The 17112-nt window shown below is 40.3% G+C and overlaps 1 protein-coding gene across 2 annotated transcripts in view; it reads left to right on the top strand.

Annotated features, from left to right (window-relative positions):
- Positions 1-17112, top strand: part of adarb1b (adenosine deaminase RNA specific B1b) — a 104032-nt gene that overhangs the window by 55456 nt on the left and 31464 nt on the right. Inside the window, exon 3 of one of the 2 annotated variants that reach the window (XM_026295891.2) lies at positions 6709-6742. The exons of the other annotated variant lie outside the window; for it this stretch is intronic. The gene's annotated coding sequence lies outside the window, so the exon portion shown is untranslated. The remainder of the gene's footprint in view (positions 1-6708; positions 6743-17112) is intronic. 2 annotated transcript variants of the gene reach the window in all.

The following is a 17112-nucleotide window of genomic DNA, read 5'->3' as shown; positions in this document are numbered from 1 at the left end:
GTTGATACTTGCGGAATCAATGGAAACGTACATCACTATTCCTCGAAAAAAAGTCCCACAAAATAGATTTTTAAGAATTATTATAACCTCAGTTCCTGTGGTTCCTATGGAAAAAATGGGAAATTCCTCCAAAGGATCTGTGAAATATGAAGAAGTTCCTCTGGTTTGAAAGCACCTTTGGTGTCATGTTCACATTTTAACTGAACACGTCACAGTTGTAGTATTTCCAGAAAATCTGATGTGATGTTTAAAAGTTGATTTTCTTTTACTAAATTTAGCTCTGTGCTCCATAATTATATCTAGTGCCATGCAGCCGACCTGCAACTGGAACTTGGATTCTCGCAGTGTTTCCATGACAACATGCACATCCTTCAGGATCTCCCTGAGGTTGTTGTCAAAATGTTGCTTGCAGCAGCTCCAGTGAGCCAGAGATGACATGAGGAACAGCATGACAACTGTGGAACAAAATCAAAATACGGCAGCACAGTTTGTTTGGTATTCACTGGAGCACCTCGGGTCGCTGGACAAACCTTAAAGGGTAGTGGAGAAGTATTGGACTTACTGTAGAGGAGATGTGATGTCTTTATTATGGGTACCCAGAACATATAGATAATGACATCACTGTTGTCTTACAACAATATGAAAAATGGGTTAAACCTGTATGTCATTATGTAACATAGTATAGCCTGTGTGGTTTGAAATCTTCTGCCCTTCTTCCACCCTTCCTTTCTTACAACTTGTTGGTTTTGCCCTTCTGGTGAAATCTTGCCAGAGGGGTTAACACAGAGGCACTCATTGTTCTCCTTATGCTTATGTTAAGCACACACACAGAGACCACTGGTCGAACCACAGCCAAAATAACCAATGCTACATGCAGTGGAGCAGATCTGTCCCAGAGCAGGATGGTTGGCAAAGAAGGGGACCACACCCAACAGTAGGAGCTAATGGTAGGCTTGGGAACCAAAGGGAACTCCCATAGGAAGAATTAAGTCATTCCTATTTAACACAGAATCAGGGGTCTGTTCAGATTGACAAACAGTAAAATATAGCAGGTGCTAAAGGATGTAAGTGTCTGGTTAACTAAGTTGCCCCAGGGCACCTTCTTAATCTCAAGGTGGTGAGTTTGAGCCCCACACTAGGCAACAACTCCACCATTTCTGGTCTTAAGCCTGGATGAAAAAGGGGGGAGTGTTGGGTGTCTAACAACACATTCCTGTACTGGCAATAGTGAGATCTTGTCACAGTCTAGTTCATTTATAGTTAATTGCTGACCTGTGTGGTACTGTGTATAATACATGTGTGTTTTGCTTTGTGTGTATTATCTCTCGTTGGAGTCTTTCTAGAGAAGGCATCTTGTTTGGCCGTGGACGCTGTTTGCACCATCATAATAGTTATGTCCATGTCTATATGTGTGCTCAATAATAATAACACACTGAGTAAACATTAACTTTGGTTCTGTCAGGCAGCTGCCCTACTGATAGTCTGTGATAACATTTTGGCAGGGGAATTTGTACTTCGCGAGTGTGTATTTATTTACTCAGTAGAGTTTGGAATGGCCATGCAGTGCAGTTTTTGTCATTGCTAACTCTCTGTTGGTGAGGGTGTCAAGCCCAGTTGGTTCCTTTAAAACATGTGGAGGCACCAGCTGCTTCCTTGCCTGCCACAGTAAAGCTTCATCAGGAGGGCATAACAGACACGAAAGTTCAAAATGTCCCCCCGCAGTTTCCACAGACCAATAGGCATCATTACTGCAGTTTCCATGACATGATCTCATGCTGGCTGAGCACAGCTCTCTGTGGCACCAAACCTTCAAATGTATCTTGAAATTTAAAGAGTGCAGTCTCTAGAGACCATGGAAGTCTTCACACATCATGGGATCAAAATGGTTTTGTACTGGCAGCTCAGAATCCTTAAAGCAAGTAGAACTACAATTACATACTGTAGACACTTTCAATGGGAAGTCTGCCCATTAACCAGACACCCTGAAATATTCAGGTTAAGATGGATTCTCCAGTTCATCATCACAGAAACCCCCCCGTAAAAGGGGTCACAGAATGTGAATAAGAATATGGAAAGGTGCTGCTGGGAAAGCACAGAACAACGCATAACAATGTTACTGAAAGCCTCACCCATTTTCCTGTCAGAAGCATCTCTTTGGTCCAATTGAATAGACTTAAAAACGACTTTCTCTCACCTCAAAAGTTCATTACATTAAGCATGTGGGCCGGTGGTTGGCTTCTTATTAAACCCTCGTGAACAGTGTGACTCTTCTTTAGAACACTGGCAGTCATCCTAAAACCCACTTTTCATTTTGGTGCGTAGAGTATATGGCCAGGATGCTTGATCTGATGCATTCTCTTAGTCAGCACCTTCTGCTGCTGGCTTGACTCAAATGTATCATTATTTTTACACTTCCACACACTGACACGTGAGAGCTGGAAAGTGCAGCTGCGTGTTGGCCACAGCTGTCACTCCAGGAAAGGCACAGGACACGCCATCCCTGTAGAAACGTGACTTTCCTCTACATTCAAGGATATGGCATCATAAAATATCCGATCAACCAGACTGAAATGTGCATGCTGATTTAAAAAAAAAAAAAAAAACAACATCCACCCTTCTGTTTGCACACACTGCATTATATTAGCTTGTTGTAGTGCTGCCCTCTGCTGGATAAGTGTCAGTAAAACAAAAACATTGCCATTCATCCATAATGGAGAAAAACAGTACAGCTTCTGTCTGGCTTGATTTATTGTACACACACAGTCCGTCATACCCCAGTGTAATTAAATCATATTTTAATTAAAACTGTGTGTATGTCTGTGTGTATATATGTCTCAGAAAAAGCTAGGTCAGAGGGAGGGGTAGCTCTTATTGGCTTATCAGGACCCTGGCTAGCCTTTGTTTGTGTGAGAGTGTATGTGTGTGTATGTAATTGAGGTTTATGGTCACACACTTGACAAAAAGTTGACTAGCTCTCTTTCTTCATACTCTCTTTCATAATCAACCTCTTAGACTTAATGTTTGTTCAGCTCAGTCTCAAATCTCTTTGTACTCCCCTGCTCTCTTTTTTTAATAATTAAGTTTTTTATTGCCCCTGTATCATTTTCCATCCACCCCCACCCAGTCTTTAAAGAGCTAACAGGAGGGCCATACCTATTAGACCCTAATAGGATCACACACATACACGCTACCTCTCAGCTCTAACGCCTCTCATAGGCTCCCCCTTTCTATCTCTGCAAATCTCACATACTAAATATCTCCCTCTCATACACTTGGCCAAACTCTTCTGCACAAGATGAGTTTCAGTGAGTGTTGCTTTAGGAACGTGACTTCCTCACAAGGCAATGAAACTCCACTCCTGCTTGGTCATTTTTCATCTGCTGTCGTATTCAGGTATTCAAGCACCCCAGGATACATTTATGTCCACAACTTAGCGTTTTAGTTGATTCTCCACAGCGACTTGAAGGAACTGTTTCAGCATGCAGCTAAAACACACTAAAGGCCTGTAGGTTTTTCTTCAAGAAGGAACATCAAGGTTTTTTTTTTTGTTGTTTTTTTCTCAGAATTTTACCACTGTTGACGGGAAAGCGCTGAGGTTTGTTTTTAATGTTCTTCTCCACGTTTGTTGATGTAGTTAGTTTATTAGTATTGTGGCCTTGGATTGCAGTCACTGATTTTTAATGAGGAAAGCTCATAAATTCTAATGAGCAGACTGTATTTTGGTGTAGCTGAATGTTCTTGTTGACTTGTAAAAGTAAGTATGTCAACATGAGTTTCATGTTGCCGCACTGTTTGGCCCCTTTTTGACATGTCTCCCTTTGACTGTACTACACTGTCACAATATATTCATGTGTATTTCTCAATAGTATAGTGCAGTCGTAGTACTTCAGGTACAGTAATACTGAGCTCTTAAAATTCTGCAACCCTGGAGCTGGCACTTGAATTCAAATGAACAACTTTAGAAGGGCTTTAAAAATAAGTAAATAAATTAAAAAAAACTTCCTACTGAATCTATTTTTAGAGCTTTGTGCTTTTTAATTGGCTGTGAGTGCATCTGTGGACTAACAGATGGGCTCACCACAGTAGCCTGGATTTCCCTGTGAATCTGTTTAAGAGGTTGTTTTTGTCAATGTTTGCACTTCTCTGTCAAATCACTGCAGAGGCCACCAGGAGTTTAGTTGTTCTTTGAGTCTGGAATGCCTTTAAATTTAGTCTGGAAAACCACAGAGTACTGGCTGCATAACCGCGGCCTCTTCCCTCTTGCCCATTCAATATGTGTTCAAAATGCCAAGAGAGAGTTTGGTGGGTAAAATCTCTGCCAGTGGAATGACATGAGCATGCATTGACTCTGTTCTCCCAGGGCTGCAGCTTTTGAACAGTGTTTTTAAATAAAAAATAAGGAAAGTGGATGTCTCCCCTCCAGAAAACAAAGCAAAACAGCGGTCACCCAGCCAAAGCAGCTGTGGTGAGACTTGGCCAGCTGTAGTTATGGTTGGCTTCTACACAGAAGCATGAATGAATTTGCGTCTGGAGTATATTTCAGTTGAGCATGTCCTTTCTCCTGCTGACTTCTGTGCCCCGCAACTCATATCCTGAATCTGTTGGCTGGCTTTTTTCTTGTTCTATCAGTGTACCTTTTTTTTTTTCCCTTCTTCTTCAATTTTTCTCTCCATTGGACTGTTTCTCAGTTGCTGTCTCACTTTCTTTCACTCTCTTTCTGCTCAGTTTAACTTCATGTGCCTAATTGGCAAGTCTCTACTGAAAAAAACTCTTAATTTGCTTTTTAAGAACGTTTATATCAGGCAGCAGGCAGGGAGCTGTGGAGGAGCCGGACAACAGTGAAGACAGCATCACTGACCTTTACAACCCTTCATGGTAGAGATCCTGCTTTGGGATTATGACAGCTCATGTTTTATATAGGGACATGTTTTCACTCCACACCTCTTTTATCCTTTTCTCACGTCATTCAGCTTCATCTCCCTCTGCTCATTTCCACATCTCTGTCCTGATTTTCCCTGTTTCTTTATCTTCTGTTTGCACTCAAAGATTTTGGTCTCTATAGCTTTTATTTCCTTTTCCACTCTCAAGCTTTCATGTCTGTCTTTCTTCTCTCCTTCCTCATCTCTTATTCCTTTACTATCGTCTCAATCCCCAGCTGCTCTATCTAAGACTATGGGGCTTTAATGCTTTTTTCCACACTTGCCTGCAGGTTTGCTCTTATTTTTGCTCAGCATTCTGTGGACTTCCAATCATTTCTCTCAAGCTGCCTCATATGTTTGAAGGGTTCACATGCCAAAATTGGAAACTGAATTTCACTATTTATAAAGTATAATGGATCTGAAATGCTCATCTTGTTACCCTGCTAAAATAAAGCATCTGTCCACATGACTGAAGTAATTGCATAGAAGCACGTGTGTGAAATTTATTTCAGACTGAGGAGCTGTATTCCTTAGTTAATCAGGCTCCATCTTTTTAAACAGCCCCACTCCCCACCTCCAAACACAAATCATTTGATAAAGGTCACTGATGGTTCCAAAGTCTGTTTAATCATTTACTAGTGAATGGCAGGAGGACGCTTATGCAAATGGTTCAATCTGAATTCCAGCCTTACTGTGCTGCACCACCGTCAGCCAGGTTGGTTGTTGTTGGTTGGAACACGATTTATGTTCAGTGGATGGAATCCAAAACTGGGCCTATATAACACTGCTCAAAGCTTCCAGGGTTTGCAAAAGCTAGAGTTCTTTAGCATCAGACTGATGTGGCCTGTCGAGAGCAACAACAACAATGGGTGGTCCATTAATAACTCTTTGGTCGCGTTGTCTGCATGTTTAGAATCATTGTCCTGCTATGATGCATCATCCTAGAACTCTGGGTATTTGTCTAAAATTGGTTATGAGACCTGCACAGTTTATCCAGAGTGAATGTAAACAACTTCTAATACCTTTAAAGCCGTCTAATATCACCTTAACTTATAGTCATCATTTCCTTTAAACAAAAACAAGGAAGACAACTTACTGTCAAAATACTGTATGACAGCTCCTCAGCTTTGGGAAGATTAAACAGGTCAGTGTAAACAGTCCATGATAAAGATAGTAAGCAAAGGTCCCTTTGGTAGGACTGTATACAAGGGGTTAATGAGGATTTCTCTAATAGCACCCTAAAACAGTGGACTGATGGACTGTACATGATCAGGCTGTATTGTGCTTTAATTATAATACATGTAACAATGTGGTGGCTCTACCTGTTGCTCTCTCTCTACCTGTAGAGCCAGCACAGTAGCTGTCATGGGTAAGGTGTATCCCCAAATGCAAAGGTATAAATACCATAAAGCTTTAACCTTCAGCCTCACTTTGTTCCAGGGTCCACAGTTTAGTAATATGGTTTTATTACTGGGTCAGTGATCTGTGTACCAACTGTTTACAGAAACCAGCAGATAAAATTTCTTAAGGTCATTGTACTAAATTTACAGGGAGGCTTTGAAATAGCACAGTGGTTTAGAAAAAAAAATGTTTCAAGCTAAATAAAATTAATAGATTCAGACACACCAGAATGGAAAAATCCCCTTTACTTCAAACAATGGCTCTCACTGTTTTTGGAACAATTTTATTTAACACTAGTTTTGTTGCACCACATCCTTAAAACAGCAGTTCAGATCTTTAATAAGAAAATTCAGTTCAGGTGTTAATCATGCCTCTCTCTCTCCATCAGGTGTTTAGAATCACAGACATCACAACAGACAAAGGTTAGTTATTTTTCTCTATTTTTCTACCTTCTCTTTCTCTTCATTTTTTTGTCTTTGTCCACCGCAACATTTCTCAATAATAGCATAATGTAGACTTATTGTATGTTACTGATGATAAATCAACTACATTCAACATTTATTAATGCTTAATATTTGGTGTCTGGAACATGTGGTTTAGTACTATGATGGCTGTAAGTGTAGAAGATAACCAGTAGAGGGAGGCAGAGTATTTCTTTTTTTGCCTCTCTTCCTCACATTTCTAGTGAGCCTCCTATAGAGCTGTTTTCATGTTTGCGGGTTTGAATATTATTCGTGTACATGTGTGGTGGTAAATGTGTGTGAGTGTGTTAGAGCATCCTGGAGTGTGTTTACATTGCGAAAGTGCACAACTGAATAAGGATCTTCACCACCGTCAAACGCTACAGTTGCTTGTTCAACAGAAAAGCTGTGATGACCTGAGAAGTTGACAGATGAGGATGAGGTTGCTTTAGCTTGTTGAAGATGTCAGTAATCTCGAGTGAATTAGACAGGTAAAGAATTAGCTTTTACTCCGTGTTAATTCACAACCATCTGAGCACATGAGTCTCTCTCCTCTGCTAGTCCCCTCCTCTTTTTCTCACTCTGCTCCGTCGCCTCCCCTCTCTGACTATGGATAGGGCAGACATGGACTCAACAGAGGAGAGAGACAGCAAGAGGAGGAGGAGAGGGAGGGAGGGAAAGAGAGTTCAGATACAAGGAAAGGACTGAAGTAGAAACAAAGAAACACTGCAGGTGTGTGGAGTTGGGCATTCTGAATTTCATTAGCTAGACAGCACAAACTGGAGAAGTGTGAGCGCACTGGCTCTGAGAGGTGAAGTACAGGTAGACCATGTGATATCCCAGCAGCTGAAGTCTATTTTTGGTCTTGGTTAGTTTACTGCTGTTTAGTTGATTTTTATAACGCCGCAAGTACTGAACAAGCCATGGCCCTTCTTACCAACGGTGTCCAGAGTCTGGGCTCCTATTACTGCCTCATCCGACGCAGGTTCAAGAGGAGGCGCAAGAAACGCTCTGAACGCAAAGGTAACCCTTACAGCAGCAGTTCATACAAACAGTGATGCTGAGCTGGCTCAGTGTAGACTTTGTACCATTTAGTCACCGTTAAGGGAGGAGTGCAGTCATTTGTTTCACTAGTTTGTTTGAAGTTCTTAATAGCATCAGCAGCATGATCTGAAATCTTCTCTTTGTAGAAACACTTTTAAATAGCTTTTAATTCTTTATGACTTTAACAGTTTTAAGCATGTCTGTTTAATATTATATCTCTTTTCTTTAGTTGGAGAAATTTCATTGATTTTGACAAAAATAAGGACTTCCTCTTTCTGCACTTCCCAAATTTGTCTTATCAGATGCTGTGCCATTTGATAAGACAATGCTGTGCACTCATTGGAAGACAGTTGTTCTCGCTCATTAATAAAAGTCATTACTGTATAAATGTGATTAATTTCACTATATTATAGAGAGAGAGTGTTATAGTATAATTATTGAAATGTTCAAAAGTATTTATTTAAAGCTTTATGTAAATCAAATGTTTCTGACATTAACAAACCATAAACACATCAGAAAAGCTGTAAAAATAAAATTGTTTTCAGCATTTAGTCTTTGTTGACAGCAGACTGTAGATGTAAATTAGAAAACATGAAGAGACGGAGATGGAGATTACAGTACAGTAACAAAGGATCAAACCAAGGATTTTACAAGTACTGTATCTACTGCAGCTTAACCGTGAAGCTTAAGCATTGTGTTAACATGCATATTGATGTGTAACCTGTCATTCAGCATAAGTGAAAGAAGTATCTTACAGTTTGATCTTCTGTTTTTTGAAGATTGCTCTTGCATCTTTCAATTTAGCAGCAATTTCTCTACAGAAACAAAAGGGCAAAAAAAAAAAAAAAAAAGAAGTGAATCCGAGGCTCTAGATATACCCAGTCTGTTTTAAATAAAAACAGTTTCAGAATTAGAGTGAGACTCATATGAGACTTCTTTGACTCTTCTTTCACTCCATTTCCAGGTTGTTCTCTCTCTGAGTGAGACAGGTCCGGGTCTCTGTGTAATTGAAGTCGAGTGACAGGAATCCCACAGAGGCTCTAAGCATTTTTTACTGAGTTGATGCTCTGCTCAAGGGATTAGTCGAACAGCAAAGGTAGTAATTACTTAGGTGGCCACAGCTCACTGGCAGTATTAGTTGTGTCTCAGCCACTTGCTTTGACACCCACCACCCTCCAGACTCCCCCCTTTCCCTCTGTCGAGCTGGGTCCATTCATCCAAGTAAATCCACCTCTGCTGATCCTGCATTTTTTAGCCCCTGAGCCCTGCTCAGTCAGAGTGACTCTGTCCATCAGCATTACACAGGTCTGTTTCCCGCCTCTTCACCCTCCCTTATCTTCATGGGAATGCATGTGGCACTTTTTAACCATACAGAGAGAAACGATGACTAAGCACGACTTTCGGCCAATGTTGCTCCACTTGCTCTCTCAGTCAGCTTTAATGCCAGGCACTGGAAGGCTCCTGATAGGTTGTTTAGTACCATTGCTCCTCAGAGTGCCTGGTGGGCTAGCGGCTAATGCTAACTAAGATGATGAGGTCACATTACTTAAGACAATCATCAACTGAATAATGTGACACTGACTCAAGGAAATCTCTTTGCTCGGTTCCCTCGACAGCAAGGGCAAAGTCAGTGCTGCACCACTGGACTGAGCAGTACATTAAGTGTAGATTAGTGTCTTCCACAAGGACACTTCAGTTCAATACAGGGTAGACCAGGGTCATCTGGTTGAAGAGCAGCCTCTCCAAACATTAATCTTCACTGCAGGACCTGAACAGAATTTATATTTATCTTAACCTTTGGACCTCAATTTATTGCTTCTAATAATATTCAAATTAAGAAGTGCAGTTGAAGAAAATGGCATGTCAAATCAGCTGAAATTGAATGAGTTTTTAAAGAGTTTTTGTGTGTCTGCTGCTGAATGACAATTTTAACAGAGAGGATTTTGCCCGAGTTGTATGTCAAATCCAAATATGATCAACATGACTGAATACAGAGCTGCCTGTCTGCCGTATTGCACTGGACCCTTATTTATTTTTTCAAGTTTTTTTTTTCCATGCACAAATTGAAACACACCATCCATGTGTTTTCAGCTTCTTAATAAATATGCATGTGTTTAAGTTAAAGGTGCGTGGAGCTATGGTGGGTTAAATGTGAAGTTACCATACTCACTGGACCAATAAGAAATGTAAAAGTGTGTTTTGTTCCAGCATAACAAATGCAACAAAGATATGTGGAGGCGAGGTACATGACAGTCAAGTATAGTCTATACCAGGGTGCCCAGTACGTCGATCGCGATCTACCGGTTGATCGCAAAGGTAGTGTGGGTAGATCGCATGGCATTAACAAAGTAGACGTCAGCCCATCATCCGTCCTCACTATGAAATGTGTCACTTGATTGACGTACAGGGCAGCCAGACACATGGGTCACCGCGCATGCGCATAACGGCGCCAAGTGCCGCAAAACTCTAGCAAAGTAGCGAGACTTTTTTTTCACTGTGTAATTTTCGAAGTGCATTTGCCTCATGTGCCAGTCTGTCATCGCTATATTGAAGAAGGGAAATGTGGAGCGGCATGTTCGGTCTGTTCATGAAAACTATGACACTGACTTCCCTCCGAAAAGCGAACTGAGAAGAAGAAGGGTAAAGGAACTAGGTTGTCCGGGCAGCAGTCATTTTTCTCAAGGCTAACATCAAAAGCGAAGGCATATAATGTGAATATAAAGAATTCTCAATATATTCATAAATAAATATATGTTTTGTATTTTTATAGTAGGTACATCATTTTGACTTGGCATCTTATAAGTTAACAAAAAATGTCAGTAGGCGTCGTGGCCTAATGGATAGGGAGTCGGGTTTTTGCAACCCGCAAGTTGTGGGTTCGAGTCTCACGTCCGGTAAGAGTTGTCGGTGGGGCGGACTGAATAGCCAGCGCCGCGGTAGAGATGAGATACTTGAGTAAGGCACCAGATCCCACAACTGCTCCAGTAATGGCTGTCCACTGCTGGTGTGTGTGCACTTTGGGATGGCTTAAACAAATTCTGAGTGTGGGTCACCTTTCTTGGCAACAAAAGTCACTTTTTCTTTTTTAAAAGAAGATGAATTACACTCTAACACATAATGTAGGAATTCTTTGAACCCCTACAATTTTTTAGTTAATCTCAACATTTTTCAAATTAGATCTTGATTTTATGTTCAGATCATTTGAGAATTTACCAACACGAGTTGTTATAAACACAGGTTGAGGACCTGAAATTGTAAACACAGGCTCAGGCAAGGCAAGTTTATTTGTATAGCACAATTCATACACAGAGTAATTCAAAGTGCTTTACACAAATAAAAGACAAGTTAAACGTACACAGGCAAAATCAAAATAAGAAACTTATTGACGTACTAGACTCTAGGGGGAAAAAAGCCATAGTAATGTTGTTAGTAATACTTCAACATGTCTCAAAAGATATATTAATACTTCTGTGTACATCTCATGTTAACGTCGGATGTGACAAGAATAGATTTACCTGTCTGTCATGTTTATTTGTCTTGTCCCAATATTATATAGCATTTTATTTGAGCTCTTAGTTTGTCGTTGGTATTTCATTTACTTATTTCTATGTACTGTAAATCAACTGTATTGAGGTTACCTTATTATTAACTGCCTGTGATGCAGTCTTGTTGTATAGTAGCGGTCGGACTGGTATTTATTTATGGTGTAACCAGCTACCATGTCGATGATCATAATTTACCTGTGCTTTATAAGTGAATTACCATGCAGTGTACAGTGACTTTCAAAATGCTGAACTTAAGCATATCTTCCCAGTGATAAGTTCTTCAATGCATCTCTCATAAATGTGCCACTCCATGACACTCTCAGACGCTGCTTTCCAATGGGCCGTATATGAAATATGGAAGATGGGGAACAGAGGCCTTTTCTGCCATGCCAGCAAAATGTTCAAAATGAGCTTTTGCAATTTGAATGGGGGGGGGGGGGGGGGGGATCTGCACTGCCTGGGTTAAAATTCATCACTGTTGAAAAGACGTTTCCTACCACAAGACACAATTTTTCTTCTTAGATAACTACATCTCCTGTCCTTTCATGTTCTGTCCCCACATTGTCTTTCCTTCCTCTCCTTTGTCTTTCTTCCTAACCCTCCTTTTACCCCCTTCAATTACTTCTTCAGTTACTCATTTATTCATATAATCATACACTGATTGTCTTAAATGCATTTAGATGTTATCTTTACCATTTACAAACACCTGTAATATAAAATACAGTTACCTAATGATGGTGTTGTTTTTCCTTGCTTTAGAAAAATATTAGCTTCTGCATGTGGATTTAAATGTAAATGTAAATAGATTTACGGCATCTGAAAAAGCTCAGACAAACGATTACCATTTGACAACAGCAACAATGGAAATCAAATTGAAAACACGGTCACATTCATTTACCTAATGACAATAAAACCGTTGATAATGACCTGCGCCTCATTTCGTGGTACGACTTTTTCAGGTACCACAAACATCAGCATTCTGTCACAATGAGAAGTGAAGTATGTCCACCTGTCTTAATATAATAGCTGTAATCGCTTGATTTTAAACTTTAGATTCATGCCACAGGAGCAGCTCAGTCACAGTTCATAATGCATTTTTTGTCATACAGTGTAGCACTCAGGGTGTACATCTGTACTCCCCCACCTATTCCCTCCATTAGTCCTTTTAGGGTCTGTGAACATTTTCTCTCTCTCTCTGTCAGCTGTCATGACCTTTTTCATCTTTTCAGGGGTTTCCCACCTTGTCGCCGCCCTGCTCTCCGTCAACACTGCCTCTCTGCCTGACAATAGCAAAGGCACGAGCTGTGAAATTCAACTCCCAGATGACAGTGTCACTGGCGCTGGTGCACACAAACCTGCATGAATTCATTCATTCATGTTCCCTCAGCATTTATTTTCAGACCAGATTCAAGCACACACATATATCCCTATCCTTGGGGAGCAAGATCCCTGTGTGTCTAACCTGGCCTTGAATGTGACAAACAATGTTAGCTGTAAGCACTCTGGGCATCCAGAGAGCAGGACAGTGGAACGGATTGTGTGTGTGTGTGTGTGTGTGTGTGTGTGTGTGTGTGTGTGTGTGTGTGTGTGTGTGTGTGGCGGGGGGGGACTGACAAATTTCCAAAGTAAATAATTGCTATGATAAAAGACGCTACAGATGTACATCCAAAGATCCCTGGGGCTTGTTGGGATTTTTAGATAATTGTTCTGATCTGTAATGTAAGCAGCATTTTTCAAATTCCTTGAAAAATGTTGACAAACTAGGAAATACTTGTTCAGCTACAGTCAATGATAAAGCTCCAACGTCACACGAAATGTAGTGTTTTTAGGTGGTTTGCATTCTCAGTTTTAGTTTGATTGGATCATTCGTCCTGTGCTATCACTTAAAGCTAGACCTGTTGAAGTTGGTTTGTCTGTGCACACAGTCACAAGTGCACAATGTACCTACCTGGATATATCACATCTATGTTTTTGAGACTTCACTACCTGTGTCCTCTGTTAGGTGCTTGAACACTGAGCACAGCAGTGGTGGTCCTCCATGAGCCAAGCATGCTCACATAGCCCCCCTCCTGCCCCATACACACACATTCACACACTTCCAAACACACTCAAATATACACTCTTTTCCCCACAGGCGCTCGGTGCCTATGCTGTGTCATAAATCAGAGCTGTCAAATAGATTTTACAGCTCCCAGTGAAAAGGGGAGAGGCAGCTGCCCAAGAACCTTGAAAAGATGGAGGAAAGCAAAAGTAGAGGAGTTTTATTATTATTAAATCTGATACCTGGACCTAAGGAATCTATAAAGAATGACGAGACAGTTTTGAGACATGTACACTCATGACTGCACAGCACATGAGTGTACATGAGACAAGTTTCTTGGTGGTTTGAGAATGATGTGTAACTGCATTGATCATACCACAACTCCTTGTTTTCAGTCCTCATATGAGAGAATATTACAGGATTTTTGTCGTTAGTTTTTGCTTGATCTAATTTTTTTTTACTCCAAATCTATATCTACAAATAGGAGAAACCACCAAAAAGACTTGTGTGGTGAACATCGACATGTTGGTCTTACTTGCCCTCCTGAAATCTTTTGTACATGCAAGTTGTTGTCCTTCTCATGAGCAAAACCAATATGTTTGTTCCAGTAGACTTGTAAATCGACATTTGTGTATGATTATTGACTATTTGTTGGATACAGTGTTTTTCTCAGATGTATTTGCTCGCTGCTGACAGATTTGATGCAGGACTGAGAACAGTGTGCACATATTTAAGCCAAATCAAGTATCATTTCATTCCATGCATGTTGTAAGTGCCAGTTGTATGTCACTTGGCCTTAGCGAGGCTACAAATGCATTTCTGGCAGGTGCCAATTTGTTGCCAACCAGAAGCAGTACTTTCTTCCATTTGCCTTGAAGTGCTGTGCTTTCCCTCAGTGACATTACAGTATTTGGATCCAGTTAGCAACTCAGTTTTTGGTTGCCAGCACCACAACAGCTTACAAGGGCATTTAATTCTCTACTCCTGCACCATTTTGTTTTACAATTTATAATTAAGTTTACATTATATGATACAGTTGCACATAGGGGTGTAAAGACTAACTGTAAAATATATATACATTGATAGATTCAGTGACATCTAACCTGTTTTTTTTTTTTAAACTTCTCCTGCTTACTCTTTGCATTATCCAAACACTTACCAACTTTAAGCCAATATTGCCACATTGATTGAAATGTCGGACCATTTGCATGAAATCTCCATATTATATTTTATTTTTATATTATATTAGTTTGCAAAATAGGCAGTGTCATGCAACATGCATACATTACCACACACTTTACAGAAGTTATACATAGCTGTGTGCTGACAGAAATGTTACCTGGGGGAGCGATCAACACAAGGAGAGTAATGGTACTGTTAACAGCTAATGTAACGTTCTTCCTACTCCTAGCTGCAACTGGTTGAAGGCTCAAGGCTTACAGTGACATATGCCTATCAGGGTGTCCGCGGATCCTTAAAAAGTCTTAAAAAGTCTTAAATTCCATATTATAAAACTAAGGCCTTAGTTAGCATTAAAATGTCTTAAATTCGCGTTTCAAAGGTCTTAAAATGAAATCTAACCGACCCCATAAAGAAGATTTTATTTGAAAGCCTTTCGCGTATTTGTTACGCAGAACGAAATAGGCGGAACCAACTAAAATACGCGTTTGAGGGGAGTTTATTTACCACATGCTTTCCGGCAGCTGCGTGAACTGCGGGAAAGTTTCAGCATTAGTCTTTTGCCATGGGTAAATGTAAATTTAATGACAATTGGTTACAAAACCCTAATTTTGCGCCGTGGTTAAGTCCAGTTAGTGGCAACGTGTTCGAGGTCCGGTGCAGGCTGTGCAAAAAAAAAGTAAAACTCGGAACAATGGGTATGAAAGCTTTGGAGACCCACATGCGGTGTGAATAAGACAAAGCGGCTGTGGAAACCTGTCGGAAAACACCTGGCATTTTTGTTTTACTAGGTGTGTAAATCAAAAGGTGTGTAAACAGTTTATATCAATATACAGTGTGTTATGGGAATTGGTTGTATTGTGGGATGTTTTATTTTATTTCCACAAAATTGGTCTTAAATTTCATTCAGCATGGTATTAAAAAGGTCTTAAAAAGTCTTAAATCTAGCTCTTAGAAACCTGCAGATACCCTGCCTATGCAAAGTTACCAAAACCTTAGGCCCAGTCAACTATGCCCAGTCAGCAGCTATTAAGCTAAAAAACCTTTTAGGGACTGGATAATAAGTATGTCCAAAGTTTTACTGCTCATGTTTACCGCTGTGGCAAAAGGTAGTCTATATCCGAAAGTATACAATCTTAAATAATTAACTGATTTATTGGATTTATTTATTTATTACATATATGGTTTTTGTCCTCTCTTCAACATAAGCAGCCCATATTACTTAAACCTGACATATATACCCCATTTTTATTAAGTGTTCATTGTTACAGAAGCGTTCCTTGTCTGCGCTCATCCAGCTAAATGCACTGATTGGAGAAAGCCCATTGGATGTCAGCGTCTGAATGGCTGCCTCTTAATATGCAGGCTGGAGGAAAGCATGTTCGCCCAGCAGCTAGGCTTAGAAGGCAAATCGCTTCTGGCAGCCTAATTCACTGGTCATTAGAAAGGCTAAATTGAATAATGGACTCTGAGGTATGTGTGTGTCTGTTTGATGGGATGGGAAGGACCATGTTGGGTGGCCGTACTCTGGCCCCCTTACCTTGGCCCATCAGTTTCAATCAGGCAGCACGACAGGCACTCCCCTTTCTGCCACAACCCCTCTCCATTAGGCCACCGGCGCCCACACATGTACTCTATTACACTGCATTTCCTGGTTAGTGCCTGGAGACATCACCTGAGGAGGAAACGGAGGCACAGAGAGAGAGAGAGAGAGAGACAGAGAAGGTTCTGACGTTCCAAAAAAAAAAAAAAAAAACCCAGAGCTCATTTGTATTAAGATTCTTCCTCTCTCGCTCGCTTTCTTGAGGTAATTACTGGGCTGCCAACGCTTTATTGGGGAGAGTAATGGGATTGTGAGATGTCGACAGTAGCACTCACCTATCTAATGGCATACATGGACAGTTAGCAATGATCCCTGTATTCTTCCTTGTATCCCTCTCTGTCTTTTTTTTCTGTTCCTGTTTGCTGGTTCTCAAATCTGGTTGGCTGTATACCCATCTATTCATTGTTTGTCTATAGGAAAATCCCTGCATCCTTGGAGCTTTTACCTTAAGTGTACATGACTGTAATACATATAAATAGTTAAGATCTGAAATGAGCTGATCAGTGTTGTCATACTATAAAAGGCATGTGCTTTTAGAAAGCAGGGGAAGAGTGTATTAGTGTTAGCACAGGGCTAATCTCTTCCAGCCAATGCAAACAGCTTACAGAGTGATAAAGGTAAAACAAGAACTTTGCCAGAATAAAACCAGGAGTAAATAGAGGATACCTCACACAAAAAAAACTAACAGCCTATTTGTCACTTCATGGAAAATACAGAAAATTACAGAAAACAAAAATTAACTAAATGTAATTTATCTTCTAATATCTTTTTCTCCAGCAGCTCAATGTTTAAGTTAACGAAACACTTCATATTTAAGTATAGATAAGCCCACAGCTCTCTGAAAGCAGTAATGTTATATTGTTTTAATTCTCCACATTATAGTGTGTTTCAGATCTGATGGCTTTTAAAATGATTTTAT

Source organism: Mastacembelus armatus, chromosome 21 (assembly GCF_900324485.2).
Source record: "Mastacembelus armatus chromosome 21, fMasArm1.2, whole genome shotgun sequence".
In the NCBI taxonomy this organism is placed as follows: Eukaryota; Metazoa; Chordata; class Actinopteri; order Synbranchiformes; family Mastacembelidae; genus Mastacembelus; species Mastacembelus armatus.
The sequence above is the reverse complement of the archived record's forward strand: the minus strand, read 5'-3'. Positions and strand labels throughout refer to the sequence as shown.